Source organism: Podarcis raffonei, chromosome 9, assembly GCF_027172205.1.
Source record: "Podarcis raffonei isolate rPodRaf1 chromosome 9, rPodRaf1.pri, whole genome shotgun sequence".
In the NCBI taxonomy this organism is placed as follows: domain Eukaryota; kingdom Metazoa; phylum Chordata; class Lepidosauria; order Squamata; family Lacertidae; genus Podarcis; species Podarcis raffonei.
In genome coordinates, this window is record NC_070610.1 from 28467656 (window position 1) to 28482291 (window position 14636).

Here is a 14636-nt window from a genome sequence, read left to right on the forward strand (position 1 = left end):
TTCTTGACTGCTAGCAGAAAGCCCAGCTGTACAGTAGCAGAAAATATATTCAAAGTAAGCAAGAGGGGGAAATCCACCTCCGTTAATGGAATGGCCACAGTAATGGGGCAGATTTTTTGATGCGGAGCTGACCCAATTGTTCACTTTGATGAGAGAGAAAATCCTTTCTGGATGCCGAGAAGGGGTCCTTTCCAACAGCTTTATTAAATCACCAGTTCAAATGGAAATGCAGACTCCTCACATGAGCTTTGGCGTGATGTGCAGTTTCATCTCCTCATTTTGGTGCTGTCTAACTCAAAATTTATACTTCAAATATGGCATACTCACCTCAAACCATCATGGGAATTTCCATGTGGTGCAGCAATACAAATACACAGACATCCCCACATAGAATCAAACAGCTGGAAGGAGTATTCCAGGCCATCTATTTCAACTGCCTGATTGGTTCAAGAAATCCAAAACTGCAGCATAGCATCGCGAAAAGATGATGTCCAGTCTTTGCTGAAGAAATCCAAGGTGAGAGAAAGCCAATCATCCCTTTAGGTAATAAGCTCTATTTTCAAGCTGCTCTTATTGTCGCTAAGTTTCTCATAACACTCAATTGAAATCTATCCTTGTGTAGCATAGGCCCATTAGATCTAGTGCTGCAAAGTAGTTTTTGGATTCTTCTGTGTAATACACCTACGGGTATTTATCTAGCACTACTGTGTCCCATTCTGTGTACACATTACTGGCTGTTCTGCCAACAGCAGATGTTCTTTTTCTGGATCCAAAACAGCAGATTCTGGGATCCAGACGAGGAAAAGAGCATATACTGTTCCATGATAAACAGATTTTATTTACAAGAAGGATGAGAAAGCAAAACAAAGAGCAGAGCAAAAGCAAGAAACAAACAGCTTCCTTCCCTTCGGTTGCTGAGAAACCCCTCAGAACAGCAACGGATGAACTCCTGTAACAGCTAGTACATAGCATCTTCCACAGTCTTGCTCTATGCTGAGGTTCATGAAGGAGAATATCCAAGGCCCTTTTATCTCTTAAAAGCATAAAAGTTCTCAGAGATCACATGACATGTGCTCATTTAACAGGTGGTTGGCCTTGAAGCCCGGTCAAGATGAGCCCTAGACAAAGCAATAGTAAAGATATTAGCCCCCTTATTATCAGGTGTCCAAACACAACATAATAAATGTGGTTGGCTCAGTCAATGGTTCCAGACCCCGGAAAGGAGGTCTGGGGACAAGAGGAGCCATTGCTGGACACCACTAATTCCTCGCAATATAAAGGTCTTCTGCGTTTCCATTACACTTGCTTAAAACACAGTGAGATCATTTCGCTCCGCTGTATTTCAAACCACATTTGCACATTACTACACACATTAGTATAGTTTGATATGTTTGCAAGAGGCCCACTGGTTTTGCACATCAGCGTCTGCAGATGCAGGTCTGGCCAGAACGCAGGCCCTAATAAGTAGGTTCCCCCAGCTTTTTTAAAGTCCTTAGAGTCTTTTAAGCATTATGTGTTCTAGGTTTTTATCTTAAGTTGCATGTAAAAACTGATAAGACGAAATATGCCCTGTGGAGAAAACTGAGATGTAAATTATTACTTTCTTTGGGTAATTAGCTACCACAACCTGATTAACTAACTTTTTAAAATATATTTTTGAATATTTCAGGAATGTTTCCACTTTTCTAAGAATTAAAATAGTGCTATGTTTTTACTGAATATGCCATGTTCATTATTTATGCACTCCAATATCCCCATTTCACCAAAAACAGTCCCAAATTATTTGCTGCTTCATTTTACCTTCTGTAGATACATTTTTGGGCTATAGTGGTTATAGTGCAACTATGCAATCAGAACTGGCTCTAGATTTGTCAGGCGGGAAAGGGGAGAAGGTTTTGGTTTCCTTCTATCTTAGTGGAATTCTTCCTACATAGGCAATATCTAGTAGGCTAATCCATGGGCACAGCTGGGGGGGGGCAGCGAGGGGCATCTGCCCCCACAAAATCAATAAAAATCATTAAAAATACATAGCTAACTGAGGTTCTGCCTCTCCTAACAAAAGTGATACCCCCCTAACAAAAGGCTTGCCCCCCCCCAACAACAATCCTGGCTACACCCATGGACAAATCAGTGTCTTTTTTAATTTTTATTTTCCCACAATACTCTGGAGTTATCTTATGTCAAGAGGTTGAAATGATTGGGATTTTTTTTGGTGGGGGGGGGGGAGTGGAAATTGCAAGCAGATTAGCCTGATCTAGACCATGCAGAGATCAGCAAATACTGTGTTAAAGTCCTCCTATGGGGAGGACTATGGGGTTGCGGTGCTCATCTTGCTTTCAGACTGAGGGTGCCAGCGTTTGTGATTCGAGGACCCGATCCCCGCTTGGGGAATAAAGACATGTGGACACAGAATGTAAGGTTAATGTGTAAGGTAAAGGCCACAACTTTATTGATTACAGCATGTGAGAAGGTATTGGCTTAGGCATTGGACCACGGAACATTAGACTCCACCCACTCGTAGAGGGGTGCGTCTGAGGAGGGGTTAACCACCAGTAGGGGAAGCCTGTTGATGCTAATCCAACTATAGGCTCTCTTCCTGATGTCACCGAGGGTCGTGCCATGGCCCCCCGCCACACGGGCATCGGACAGGATCCACAACCGCCGGATCCCCTTAGAGGAATACCCAAAATTGTCAGGGAAGGCGATGGCCACACCTTGCCCCCCGAAACACCAACAACACATTCCAATGCCTAACCGCCAAATACCGCAAAAGTTGTGACGGTTGCTACAAGGTAGGCGAAAAAAACCAAGAGGCCGGGCCAATTTAGCCAATTGGAAAAAACTCCTACCAGGCCCCCTGGTTAAACAGGGCGACCAACCAGAGGTCCATAGCAAAGTCTCAGGAACAGCTAATCTAAAGGGAGTGGAGGGTGGGTGACTCGAAGAAAATGTGTGTGCAATGGTGGGGATGGCTGGCGCGGCTGCATTTGAGCAGCAAGCCACACCCCCGCCGAGCTTCCCTATTGGGTGCCCAACTGGGGAGGGGCGTGGCGCCAGCCCTGGAGTTGAAGCAGGGGCAGAGCGCCCCCTGCATGATGCGGGAATCGTCTCCCACTCACAACCCCTCCCCTCCTGGGAGGAGGAAAGGCTTTGTCCACAGACAGCTTTCCGGGTCATGAGGCCAGCATGGCTAAACCGCTTCTGGCACAACAGGACACTGTGACAGAAGCCAGAGCGCACAGAAACACCGTTTACCTTGCCGCCACAGTGGTACCTATTTATCTACTTGTACTGGCATGCTTTCGAACTGCTAGGGTGGCAGGAGCTGGGACTGAGCAATGGGAGCTCACCCCGTCGTGGGGGTTCAAACTGCTGACCTTATGATCGACAAGCCCAAGAGACTCAGTGGTTTAGACCACAGCACCACTGGCATCCCATTAGAAATAAGAAAAGAAAAATAAGAAAAAGAACCCCAAATTGACAGACTTGTCCATGCCTGCTCTCTGCATTCAGTTCAGTCAGGTTGGAAGCTGAGAATACGAGGGCTTTTGAGGAGAAGCTATTCTACAGTAAGTGCAATCAGATCCATTGTGATATTGACACCCCCTTTGAAACAGGAACTGTTATGCCACTGCACTAACACACACTATTATAGCACAAAACTGACTATTGTAGTTTGAATGAATACAGAATAAAGCAGGTCCATCTGTAATGTGATCCTTGGTGTATATAACTGCACAAGAGAATTGCTATTTTTTTCTTTGAACTGTTGTAGGAAATGCATTATGGATCTACACTTAAAAGCAGGTTGGGACCTCTGGCACTTGGGCTGCGACTTTCCCTGTAATGGATCATATCAAGATGTTTTATAGGCTTTGCAGCGCTTTCAAATGTCTTTTGTAGCATTTCCATTCAAAAGATGTTTATTTCCTCGTATTACACAAGACAGATAGATTCTGTGTTGTCACACCATTCTTATGGCACAATTAAATAATTCAGGCATCAACTCTCTTCCTGCTTCCCAATGACATCTTTATTTCCCTAGAACCAGCAGGCGTAATGGGCACTTCAGTCAGACAAACCTTCTGGCCATACCGTTAGTCATAAAAGTGTTCTCTGTGTTTGATGGCAACAGTGTGCAAAATGCAAAGGCTTTTCTCTAGCAATTTAATGTGCAATGCCCCTGGCCTTGCAGGAAGTGCTCATAATATGTCAGGCTCAATAAGCCAAATTAAAGCACTAATAATACATGGTGTATTTAAGCCTTAGCATGGGATTTTGTCAGGTAGTGTTCCAAACACATTCAGGCCACTGCTGGGAAACTAGCAGTCTATAGTCAATGACATAAACTGGCTGTTCCAAACTGGTCCTTTGCCTCTCCTTTCCATCACTTCTCACATTTCCTTGGTATTCTTCTCATTCCACTGCACCACTCCCTGGTCTGTTTTTCTAGACCTGTCCTTCTTCCTTTGGCTCCCTGCCTTCTCCTTTCCAAGGTTCCCATCTGCCTTCTCCCCATCTTTCCAAGCCCATCTCCTCCTCGCTTTTCCTGCCTCTGGGTGGATCTGAGCAGCTACAGCCCATTATCCTTCTCTCTAATATTCTTCCTCCATCCCTCTCTTTGTTGGAGGCACTGATGCTTCTGAATACCAGTTGCTGGAGACCATGGGTAGGGAGAGCCTTCTGCTGCTAAGACCCTACTTGTGGGCATCTGGTTGGCTTCTTTGAAAACAGGATGTTGTTGAACTGGATGGACCATTGTCTTGATCCAGCATGGTTCTTCTCACATCCTTAAGAAGCTCCTGGCTGCCTGTTTTCCTTGGTAACCACCAGCAGCATGCAACATTGGGAAGCCAGGTCAGCAATGTATCCCCACCTGCTCTGGGCCGTTGGCAACTGCTGAGCATATACTGTAAAAACAAGTTAGTTTTTAAGGTGCCAGATTTTTCAGGTTGGTCTTTGCTATTGGAACCCCTCTGAAATTTGATAGACGTCAGTGACTTCACAGTCCTGACAAGCAAAAATGCTTTGGCTCATAAATTTGTGGAGTTCTTTTCAAGATATGAAAACTTCTGAGAGGGGGCGTCTGTCTCCTTCTGTATCTCTTATTCACTTCAATGGTGCTTCTGCAGACCAATTTCTCCATTAAGTTCATGGACACGCTGTTTCTGTGATCAAATGATCTTATTCTCTCTGTTGTTTCATTCTCTTTTAACACTCATAATTAAATTAAAAACAGGCCTTTTTATTCAGCTTCCAACACGTTCGTTCTATAAACAAGACTAAAGTGACTCTTTCTACCACTTTCTATGTCTAATTTATTTATTTGTGTGGTGTTTTCTTTTAAAGAAGTGCAATTGTTAACATTTTTCTTCTTGGCCATAAATTGCTGTTTAAAAGAGGTAATTTGGCAGTGACAAAGACTACTTGTGACAGTAAATGTAACATAAGTAGTGTTAAAAGTGGGGTTTATATAACACTTATGCTGTGAGATAAAACCAAATATCCCTCAAATCCATCTCCTAACTGCTTAAGGGAACACTTACATTTATGGAAATTAGACAATTGGAACCTCTCTTTCCTGGCAGCATATGTCAAATTTTATGTACTATATCAAAAGCAAATAGACAAATTCCACAATGAATGCTTACGTGCATAATCAGAACACCATAGTAGAGATAAGAATGAAATGGACTGAACTTCAGCAGTTTCTTAAGGACAGTCCCCATTATGATTCTTTTGTTTGGTGAGAAACTTCCATTTTCGGAAGCATGTCTATAACTGCAGCTTTACAAACCAGTCATATATATTAATTTTTATTTGGATAAAATATAGAAGCTACTTAGTAATAAAAAGCAGTGTACATAAAATAATATAATTAACAATAATACACAGATAAAAGTAGCATTTCTTTTTTTAAAAAAAGACAACAACCCAACTATGCATAACTAAATTACATGTCTTGGTAGGTCTGCTGAAATAAAATGGTTTTAGACATCTAAAACTATATAGTAAGAGTGCCTGCAAATTCCAATCAAAACAGAAACAGGAGTGTAATTGCAGATGTTCACTAACTTGTTCCAGAACAGAAATAAATAAATCAGATACGATCGGCATTCAATTGTCGTTATATTCAATTCACAAATACGTAATTGATTACATGCCCCAGTCCCACCCAGTTGCACTGAAGTCCTTTGCACTGAAATGAATGGAGTGAAATAATGTGATGACAACATAACTTGCGTAATTTTGACATGAACAGTTTTTGGCAGTGGGTGAACTGCAGCAGAATGGAAGCAGTGATGCATGTGACAAATGCAGGGTGGCATTTCCTTCTTACAGCCCTGGCTAATCAGCAAAGACTTCTAAAGCATAGGTACTGTCACATTAAAAGATAAACTCTTCACAGATGGAGAACAAACATTATTTGGGAATTTTAATTTGCAGGTTCTGCAGATAAAACTACAGTCCAACCCAATCAGTACCTGCCCCCATTGTTGGATATGAAGGGAAGTCACTTTTTACACACAAATTATGACTACCGTATTTTTTGCTCTATAAGACACACTTTTTCCCTCCTAAAAAGTAAGGGGAAATGTGTGTGCGTCTTATGGAGCGAATGCAGGCTACGCAGCTATCCCAGAAGCCAGAACAGCAAGAGGGATTGCTGCTTTCACTGCGCAGTGATCCCTCTTGCTGTTCTGGCTTCTGAGATTCAGAATATTTTTTTTCTTGTTTTCCTCCTCCAAAAATTAGGTGCGTCTTGTAGTCTGGTGCGTCTTATAGAGCGAAAAATACGGTAAATTATAAACTGGAAATTAAAATATGACTGCAAATTTAAACACACCTTCTTGAAAATTTAAGTTCATGAAACTAAATAGGACTTCCCTTCAAAAAAAAAAGTTAGAATGGGAGCATCAATGTGAAATATATTATCCTTTCTCTTTCAGGAAATTTGACCTTAGAGATAGTTGCCTCCCTAGAAATGCATTTCCCATGCCTCCTCCTCTGCTACCACCATTTATATATTTAGCCTTCAGCCTAAAAATAGGACTATCACAAATAAGTTACACACTGCAGAATCAGTTCTAACACCAAGTGGGGATCACTGAGTGACCCTGTGATGTGCTAAAAAGGAACAGTCCAACGAAAAATAGGCAAAAAAAATAAGCAAAAATGTGGAAACTGCTGAATATTTGACATTGAAGCCTTATTACAAAGAGCTCTAGCAAATGGTCGTGGCAGAACAATTACTTCACCTACTTAAATTAGCTAAAGGCAAAGCTTAAAAAATTGATTTTTATATAGTGTGGTATTATTTTATCTCATATACAAATTAGGGACATATGCAGGAACATTTATCACAGGCTTCCCTTAGAACAGAAGAAAGTACAAACTATGATATTATGCTGAAGAATACAGAAAATCTCCCAAGCTGCCAGCCATGGTATCTTATTATAGGTTTACGCACCTAAGGCCAAATATGTTAAACACATTACTTTCTCTTGTTAACTACAAGACATAGCTCTGGGTCTCTCAAGATGGGTGTTTCTTTTGCAAGTGAATTCTGCAAAGCCTTTCCTCCTTCCAGGAGGGGAGGGGTTGTGAGCGGGAGACGATTCCCGCGTCATGCAGGGGGCGCTCCGCCCCCTGTTTGAACTCCAGGGCTGGCGCCACGCCCCTCCCCAATTGGGCACCCAATAGGGAAGCTTGGCGGGGGCGTGGCTTGCTGCTCAAACGCAGCCGCGCCAGCCATCCCCACCATTGCACACACATTTTCTTCAAGTCAACAGGGTCGTCTTTGTTGCGGTCAGCAGAAGCCAAGGAAGTGCTTGCTAGGAGGTTTGGCCACTCTGATCGCTTAATTGTGTGTGCAGCGCGACTGTGTGTTTGCTAGTGTGTGTGCTTTGTGAGTGTGTGGTTGCCTGTGTGTTTGTTTGCTAGCGTGGGTGCTTGGAGAAAGTGAGAGAGTGATTGACTGCTGCATCTTCTCCTGCAATTTGCCTTTTAAAAGTGAATTCTGCAACATGTCGATGCAGCAACAGTGCATTTGTAGTTGCTATATTTTGGACCACCCACCCCTCATTTTGTTTTATTAGTTGTGCTGTAATGCATCATGTTACTGCATTATTGTCAAATGGAAGGGCATACCTACACTGTAGCACAACCAAAGCAGGACAAAACAACAACAACACCCAAAACAATCCTGAAAAGCTGCAACATTTCAGCAGGAAACTATGAGACATGCACTCATTGGAAATGAAATGTATGTCCACCCTATAACTTCTTTAGACACAAACTGCATTGAAAGAGGGATTGTATATAACTGCCCCAATACCATCCTGAGCACAAATAATCATAAATGCACAATAGAATGGATGTCCAAAGGGACACATTCTCTCTTTTTCTAAGACTAGAAAAAGGGATAGCATCTGTAAGATCAAGGGGGAAAGGAACAAATGCTGAGAGAGAGAAAGTGAAAAAGAAAATGAAACTATTTCCAGCTTCGGTTCCTTTGGAAAGTTTTCATCCCAATGGCTTGGAAACACTTAGGAACTTCAGCCACACATTTCATCCAGGGCAATTGGCCTTCACTCCCATCTCATAAGTTAGCACTTAATTACCAGAATGAGTAGTGGATCTAGGCAGAACTCAGCTCTGAATGTAACAACAGAGCTCCAGTCTCAAGGAAACACATTTCCTGCCCTGAGATGGAGTTACAGTAATTTTCTGAGCCAAAACAGAAAATCATATTAAGACAGCTTCCATAAAATGAAGGGATACAGGAAAGCATTGGTTCCTGCCAGGAATTTACAGTAGCTGGATCTCACCTCTGATGAAACAAGAGAACTCTTAGCTCGAGGAAGTTAATTTTGCTCTTGTAAAAGTGGAATTCAATTGTGCGAGCCAAAATGTAAAAGAATAATGAGACAATTCCTCCTGAGGTGGGGGTGGAGAGAGAAATGGCCAAGTATCATTTATGTCATTTAGATGAGAGTGTTCCAGCGGAAAAAGCAGCTTTTTACAAATTGAGATTTTACATGGAGTGCCTTGATCTTTTTAGACAGGCACACAGGTGCTACAACTTTTCAAAGCTACTTTGTTTCTAGGGTCCTGTGCCTGACTCCAGTGTTGTTGGACGCAAACCCCATCAGCCCTATGTCTAGGGATTAATGGAACTTTGGTCCAGCAACATCTGGAGAACCACTGGTTTCCTAAAACTGGTCTTGGCCTGTAGATTTCAAACTGTGTTTTGAGCAACACAAGTCCCACAGGAGCTCATCAGGGGATTCTCAGTAAGTAGCTCATACAAGTCAGACAGCCTTGTCTGAAAGATATCTTGGCTACTATCATCTATCTTCTTCTGCAATGCATAGCCACAAAAGTGTATTGTGAGTGTTCCAGGAAGCACTCTCAGTTTACACAATTTTATTGAAGATTGCAAAAACAATTACCAAACGCAAAGTATTGTCTTCCAAGACAAATGGATGTACAGATCTTAAGTGCTGTATGCAGTCATCCACATGGTATCAAAACAAACTTGGGAAATCTTTTGCTCATATTCGCAGGGCATCCTTCAATCTAAAGTATTAAGATAATGTCTTCCAAGTGGCTGCTGTGACTGAGACAGAAGGGAGGTTACTGCACTACAGTTAATAAATGATATAAATCGAGACCACACAGAGTCAAACCCATATTTCTTTCTTATTCCTCTTATTATCCTCTGATGGAGAGTTAAGCATTCCACAAGTGCTGTATTCCACACATATTGGATTCAATAGGCCTCACACAGCATTGTGCTGTGCATCTTAGAATGTGGCCTGAAATGCTCTACTCTCATGGAACAATTTTCATATTGCCTGGTCTGCTGTAGAAGCCCCACACTTCATTGAAGTTCTTATGCCACATTCTAGAATGCACTGAACAGTGCTCTGTGAGGCCTACTGAACCTCATAATTGCCTTGTAGAAATTGAGAGTGAATCCAGGAACATGCACGATACACCCTGGTGGCAATGTGTACAACTTCCACAGCAAACAAAGCAAAATGGAAATGGTTCCATGAAAGTAGAAAGTTTGAAAGCCATTGCATTTGGAGTTGGTCATGAAGCTGAGATAACTCGTTCAAATCAAGGCATTCTGTTACCTGGATAAAAATGATAGGGATGAAGGAACAGATGGAACAACAATAACGAAAGTACATAGGCTATATACTCTCTTGACTTTCACAGGTAAGTGTTACTCTCTGGGTTGATACCTGGCAGTAACTGAAATGGCATCACAGTCTTTAGCCCCACTGACTTCCAGGAGACTAGTGTTTTTAAAAAATCCAATTGCACTGGGTTGTGTGTTGCAGTCCATTGAAGTACAGCCCATATTATCTGTTTTATTCCTCTTAAAATTCTTGCGAGATGGGTTTGGGTTCCTTTTTTGTAGTCTTATTTTGTCTTCTAGCAAAGAGCTTTTTTCATTCTTTTTCCACTTAACAGCACCCACATCTCTAATCTAGAGTTTGGACTGCATCACAGTTATCACAGAGCTATTAGAGATATAGCAGATAGACTAAAAAAAGAAGAAGTGAATCTATTCAGCCCACATATGCCTTTAAAAAATGCAAAAGTGAAATTCAGAGGACTGGTTGAATGACTTTTTGAATGACATTGGATTTTTCATTGTTCTCATTTATGTAGATATCAATCCTTGCTTATAATTACATGCTCTATAATTAACTTCATCATAAAAATAGATTTAACCTGGCTTCTTCTATCACCCCAGGAGCTTCTCTCCCTGAGCAAAAATCTTATGATAGGCACAGGTGTGTAGAATAATTAAAATGTGATACTAAATGGTCTTAAGTGACTGAACCATGACAGAAAAGGGGTGGTTATTAATGAAGATTCAGTATAAGGAGAAGTTTTGTTTAAAAACACGAAACCCGTGGTTTCTTTTAAACAGTTGCTGGAATGCAAGCTCATTGCGACAAGGCCTGTTTGATGTTTTGCACGGGAAACTTAAAACCCATCTCATCTAATTAAATGTTCACTGTTTGATAAGCGACAGAATGCAGGAGATTATACACAGAATGTGCGGCAGTTATGGAACAATAGCAAGAAATCTGCAGGCCCCAACCCTTTTTCCATCCATTAAAATTTATGTGGATTTAAAGTTATTCCCCCTCCCCCCCCCATTTAAAACCCACTACAAGCAGAGATCTTCACTTTAACCATAATTTAATAGAGGTCATGGGCTACATATTTCTAAACAAAGCATAGAAAATTTCTCTTGCTAACGTAGGTGTGATGAGATCTATTATGTTTATATTAATGCTAAATGCACAGGGATATTAATGCTGGCAAGGAAAAGGATGACATCATAGCTGAACCGAGCAACTAAAATCACAATTCGGCAAAATGTCATGATTTCATGTTCTTCAGAAGATTGGATCAGTAGTTGAAATCCAAATTTGTCTTTCTGCCAGGGAAAGAAAACCCTGAAAAGCAAAAGTAAAGAAAAGCCCCTGGCCACAAACCACCAGAGAACTTCTCAAGGGCTGGGCTTGGTGATGAAAATTCAGTGTCATCACCATGGTAGAGCATTTTGGGGGAAAACAACTCTCATCGCCTTTGACCATTGGCCGTGTTGCTGGGAAATGATGTCCAAGAGCATTTGGAAGGCCACATCGGTGGAAGATTTATGGCCTCCCATTTGTTCACCTAAATAAACTTGAATCTGTCCAAAAATATGACAGAGATGAATGCATAAAAATGAGGTAGTGAATAACATGGGCTGTCTTTTTATTATTATATTATGGAACAGTACTTTTGGTTTCAAATTAATGATATATGTATATAGAAAGATGAGAAGAAAACAATGCTCTGTACCTGAAAATGAACTTCATTTGGAGGAACAAAATGAATGGAAATTCAAAGATTTTGTAAAACATTCATAAAATGCAAATGTGTTTTCTTCAATATTTCCTTCATACAAAAATGTCAATTAACTCATCATAATTCACATTTTGCAATGCAGAACTTTCAATCGCTAAAATTGCTGAACTCATTAAATATTCTTGAGATATAGCAGAATTTAAGCAATTTCTTACTCTTTTGAGTGTGCTGAACAATCTTTCACCAGTTGGTTTATATAATATTAAGGCAATTTTTTAAAAAAAAGTTTCCAAATTTGGAAATGTATCACTCAAATTACCAATAACGGGCTTGTAAAGAGCAGAGGGAGCCTTTGAGGAAGGTCCTCACTGTTGAGAAAATGCAGGGTGTCACAATTCATCTTCACAAACAACAGACTTCATGTCCTCTGAGTACATGTGCAATAATTTTTGGATGTTGTCGTCTTTTCCCACTAAAAATCCTGTAAAAATGATTTTCATTGTGATCTTTAAAACAGTTCCTTCTTCCCAATTCACATTCTTTTTCTGCAAATTCTTTATATGATCAACATTTCCAGCATTCTTTATGATAAAATATTCCATCGTATCTGATGAAAGAGAATTAAGGCACAAAGCAATGTCATTGATGTAAGGAACCTATCTAAAAATGAATGTTTTCATTTTGGAGTGCATTTTCATCAGATTTGATTGTATTTTCCACACCTTCTTTATCTTCAAGACTGACTGAATCAACCAGATTATTTATGTGAAGTTGAGGTTTCAGTATTTCACTTGTTTTCACATCTTCACAACTTGCAGATGCAACAGCTTCTGTTCCTTCCATTGTCTCTGAAGTATCACGAGAAATGAAGAGTGGAAACAACGCAACAAACTAAAATATTAGAATTCAACAGTGGCAATTCATTGTTCCTGGTCATGCTTCAATGTTATCCTCTCAGTTAGCGACATATACTAATAACTTGGGGTGCCTTACTTTGGCACATACTGCACATGCCTATAAATTCAGCATAAAAGCAGTTAGAGAGGCTAACACCAGCTTTCCCCAGCTTAGTGACCTCCAAATATTTTGGACTCCCACTTTCACTGAATATTGTCCATGCTGGCTGGGACAATGAGTTGTAGTTCAAAGCATGGGTTGTGTATCAAGTTGACAAAAGTGTATTTCTTGGAGCAGGGCCTGATTTAGGTTTGATGAGGCCCTAAGCTACTGAAGGTATTGGGGCCCTTTATATGTCCAGCTGTCCTTTGTCAACAACAAATTGTTGCTTTTTTTGTGTTGAATATATGCTATATTGTAATTTATGGACCTAATAGGTATCTAAAGCCATTTGCACATGTTGCCGTGCAACCAGTCCATGCAGAATGTAGGCACCCTATATATAGAAATGAGCAAACCAGTGATATTTTAGGGAGCAGGCTAGCAGGCAGGGCCCATCACTTATATCATAGGAGCCTACACAACACAAAACACTGTTGCTGTATGTAGGTTTTATTTTATCTGTTTTTTTATCTTATATTTTGGAAATGTACATCCAGGTTTTTTTCCTTTAATTTTTTTGGGGACCTCCAAGAGAGTGGGGGCCTAAACTATAGCTTGTTTAGCTTATACATAAATTCAGCAATGTCTTAGAGGAGGAAAGAAAATTTGCAATAGTCAATTTAAGCTCCTATCAATAGAAAATAGTAAAAAAACAAAAGGGGGGGGATAGGGAATACCAAAATAGTGTATTCCTGTATATAGAAAGTATTTGGGTTCTCTTAGGAAACAGTATCTCTTCTATTCAAATAAGCCCTGCTCAGAATAAACCCATTCAAATTAATTGACCTAAGTTATGTCCATTAACTTCTATGGTACTACCCTAAGTAGAACTAGCACTGGTTACAACCCTCACAAGTCTCCTCTAAGGCAGAATGTTGTTGTTTAGTCGTTTAGTCGTGTCCGACTCTTCGTGACCCCATGGACCAGAGCACGCCAGGCACCTCTGTCCTCCACTACCTCCCGCAGTTTGGTCAAACTCATGCTGGTAACCTCGAAAACACTATCCAACCATCTCGTCCTCTGTCGCCCCCTTCTCCATGTGCCCTCCATCTTTCCCAGCATCAGTGTCTTCTCCAGGGAGTCTTCTCTTCTCATGAGGTGGCCAAAGTACTGGAGCCTCAGCTTCACGATCTGTCCTTCCAGTGAGCACTCAGGGCTGATTTCCTTAAGAATGGATGCGTTTGATCTTCTTGCAGTCCATGGGACTCTCAAGAGTCTTCTCCAGCACCATAATTCAAAAGCATCAATTCTTCGGCGATCAGCCTTCTTTATGGTCCAGCTCTCACTTCCATACATCACTACTGGGAAAACCATGGCTTTAACTATACGGACCTTTGTTGGCAAGGTGATGTCTCTACTTCTCAAGATGCTGTCTAGGCCTGTCATTGCCCTTCTCCCAAGAAGCAGGCGTCTTTTAATTTCGTGGCTGCTGTCACCATCTGCAGTGATCATGGAGCCCAAGAAAGTAAAATCTCTCACTGCCTCCATTTCTTCCCCTTCTATTTGCCAGGAGGTGATGGGACCAGTGGCCATGATCTTCGTTTTTTTGATGTTGAGCTTCAGACCATATTTTGCACTCTCCTCTTTCACCCTCATTAAAAGGTTCTTTAATTCCTCCTCACTTTCTGCCATCAAGGTTGTGTCATCTGCATATCTGAGGTTGTTGATATTTCTTCCGGCAATCTAAGGCA